This window comes from Lycium barbarum, chromosome 4 (genome assembly GCF_019175385.1).
Source record: "Lycium barbarum isolate Lr01 chromosome 4, ASM1917538v2, whole genome shotgun sequence".
Taxonomy (NCBI): domain Eukaryota; kingdom Viridiplantae; phylum Streptophyta; class Magnoliopsida; order Solanales; family Solanaceae; genus Lycium; species Lycium barbarum.
In genome coordinates, this window is record NC_083340.1 from 88,661,532 (window position 1) to 88,665,096 (window position 3,565).

The following is a 3,565-nucleotide window of genomic DNA, read 5'->3' on the forward strand; positions in this document are numbered from 1 at the left end:
CCATCCAATAACTGTACGGTGGGAATCAGCTCATTCTTTGCATTAGGCACCACAGTGATACCTCCATTCTTAGGAACACATTGAACCAGACTCACCCACTTGCTGTCTGCAATCAGATACACTACCCCCGCATCTAACCACTTTATTATCTCCTTTTTCATGACTTCTTGCATATTCTCATTCAATCTTCTTTGATGCTCCACACTCGGCTTTCTATCCTCCTCCAACTGGATTTTATGTTCACAGATCCTAGAAGGAATTCCCCGAATGGCTGCTATTGTCCAACCAATGGCACGCCTATATTTATGCAATACCTCCAAAAGTCGGTCAATCTATTCCTCAGTCAGTAATGTTGAAACAATCACTAGCAATGTATTATTCGGACCAAGGAACTCGTACTTCAAATGTGATGGGAGCTGCTTAAGCTCCAACTTAGGTGGCTCAATGATCGAAGGCTTTGCTGGAGGAGTTGTTCTATTTTTCAGATCAAGATTTAGCTTCTTTTGGTGGTAAGAATATGAACCCAACCCAACAAGCGAATTAACTGTCTCCACATAACCCTCTATGTCTTCAGCATCAAAGTTCACAAGAATACTAGCTAGATCTTCACCCAAACTTTCTTCTTCAATATTGAACTCCACCACTTTATTAACAACATCAAACGAATCAATTACCGAAATGCTCTCATAAGCACTTGGTAACTTCATCCCCTTGCAAGACTGAAAAGTAACTTCCTCATCGTTGACTCGGAAATTGATTTCATTTTTCTCCGAATCCATCAGAGCTCCCCCTGTAGCCAGGAATGCTCTCCCCATAATAATAGGAATGTCCCAATCAACAGCACAGTCAAGAATCACAAAATCAGCAGGTAACATAAATTTACCAACCCGCACAAGAACATCATCAACCACACCAACATGCCTTTTAATAGACCTATCAGCCATCTGTAAACTTATAGTAGTTGGCCTTGGCATCCCCAAACCTGATTGTTTGTGTATAGCAAGTGGCATCAAATTAATACTCACCCCATTATCACACAAAGCACGAGCAAAATCATAGTGCCCAACAAAACAAGGAATGGTGAACACCACAGGATCTCCCTTTTTCTAAACAGTAGTTGTTGAAACAATGGAATTCACAGTGTGAGTAAAACTCAAGGTTTCATGTTGCACCTTTTTCTTCTTGGTCAGCAGGTCTTTCAAATATTTAGCAAAATCGGGCATCTCCTTGACAGCTTCCAAGAAATGAAAATTCAGAGATAACTCTTTCAGCTGATCATAAAAATTTTCGAACTTAGCATTTTCCTTCTTCTTTACAAACATCTGAGGAAAGGGAGGTTTAGATTTGAAAAGCTGAGTCAAAGGGCGGAGAGCCTCTTTCACTGTTTGCTTGCTCTTGTCATCAACCTCCTTCAAAATCTTTGATATATCAGCAACCTTCTCGTCAGTCAGATTCTCATCAACAGTAATTGGTGCTTCAGACTGCACCTCTTCCTCTTCATCTATCGGCTCAAGCTCAACAACCTTCTTATCAGCACTTTGGAGTATTTTACCACTCCTAGTACTGATGGCGAAGACACGGTCTACACCACCTCCCCCATTCTTCGGATTTGGAGCAGTGTCACTCGGAAGTCCTTCCTTCTTATGAGGGTGCTGCTCTCTAGAAATATCTCGCATCTGGGACTCGAGCTTCTGAATAGCTGCTGTATAGGAACCCACTATCTCTGTCAGCCCAGATAAAGTCCTTTCAGGCTTTGATTGATTTGCGAGAACCTTCTCAAGCATTGCTTCAACCCTCGAACTTCCTTGCTCTGTTGATTGCCCTTTCGGTGGTATATAAGGATTGGAACTCTTGTTCCCAAAATTGTTGCTGTTGTTGTAACTCCCTTGGTTCACACCACCATAATTATTATTGTAGTTCCCTGAGTTGTTGTAGGCACCTTGACCCTGCTGAGGTCTCCATTGATTCTGATTCTGATTCTGGTAACCACCTTGGTAGTTCTGCCTTTGATAACCCCCTTGAGATTTATTTACATAGTTAGCTTCTTCAACCTGCATAGGAGGTCCATCGTGAAACAGACTCTCTTGGGTCTAGTGCTTCCCCTTCGGCATACCTGACTCATCCTCACAAACATTTACCTTCTTAATCTGGGTCTCGTTGAACTTCTTGGTTAGCATGGAAATATTCATTGCTAGCTCAGCCAATGTTTGCTAGGTATCTTGATTCTCGTTTACCATGTTCTGGATCATGACACTACCATTAGGAACCACCTTAGCATTGTTTCAGTGCCAAGCTTGATTGTGCGTAATCAGCCTGTCAAGTATGTTGGTAACTCTTCGGTAAGATTTATTCATAAAACTACCATCAGCTGCATTGTTTGCGACTGATGTGTCACTGGATCCAGCCCTCGATAGAACTTCTCCATTAATATTTTCTCCGAAAAACCATGATTTGGATTTTTTGCAAATACTCCTTAAATCTCTCCCAAGCTTCATATAATTGTTCCCCCGGTCGCTGCTTAAAGTCATAGAACTTGTCACGAATCTCATCCTTCTTGCTAGGAGGTTACCATTTCTTGAGGAAGACTGCTACCATCTCTACCCATGTAGTAATAGAATTTTGGGGCAGCTTCTCGAACCATGCTCTTGCATCACCAGCTAAGGAATATTTGAATAACCTCAGCGAATAGCATTTTGTGGAACGTTGTTTTGGATGTGATTAGCATACACATCCACAAAATTTTGCAAATGATGTTGAGGGTCATTAGAATTCCAAAAGTATCCCTCAAGCTTCAACAACTGGTATAGAGAAGAGTCAATTTTTACGCTTGCAGCTCCACATCGAGGATGAACAATAGCAGATGCATAAGATCAGCGAAAACATTTTATTTATCTGATTCATTTGCCTGATTATTCAATTGATTCCACTGGTTACCAACATGTTGGTTTTGCTGATTCTGATTCATGTTCACCTGGTTTACAAGGAATAGCAAATAAGGTGTGATAGAGTAAGCAAAAGACTTCAATCAAAGCAAATACTATTTAGTAATTTCAAAACCGTATTCTCCGGTAACGGCACCAAAATTTCATATGGTCAAATTACACCTTCAATTAGCATAAAGAGGACAATGTCAAATATAGTAACCCAACTAGGTTGGGGTCGAATCCTACAGGGAATATGGTGTGAAAAGGTTACTAAACTAGTAGAATGCTTAATTAAGGTCTAATGTGTTAATCTGATGATTTATGTAAAAGTGGTTGTTTATGCCTAATAGCTACTAATTTCATTGGATTGTAATTTATGGTAAAAGAAACCAAGGTTGTGTTCCCGTTAGATAAAGTGTATGATCATGGTTATTGATCTTGATATACTTCTAATGGATCATTATATGAATGTACTTAACCTCTATATGAATCTCTACTATTTCCCAATAAATAAAGATTATCTCTTTCTATGATTTTCCCAAATATAAGAAAGTAACTATGAAGAACGGTTAATTGTGCTAAGTAAATTCGTTTTATTCCTAAGTGAATCTATTAAACAAAGTTTAAAGCTTTGAGTCCTT

At 39.7% G+C, this 3,565-nt stretch overlaps 1 non-coding gene across 1 annotated transcript; it reads left to right on the plus strand.

The window, feature by feature from the left end:
- The first annotated feature begins 2,441 nt into the window (after positions 1-2,441).
- LOC132638964 (small nucleolar RNA R71) lies at positions 2,442-2,546 on the plus strand. The gene has a single exon (XR_009582018.1). It is a non-coding gene; the product is annotated as a small nucleolar RNA R71 (small nucleolar RNA).
- The last annotated feature ends 1,019 nt before the right edge of the window (positions 2,547-3,565 follow it).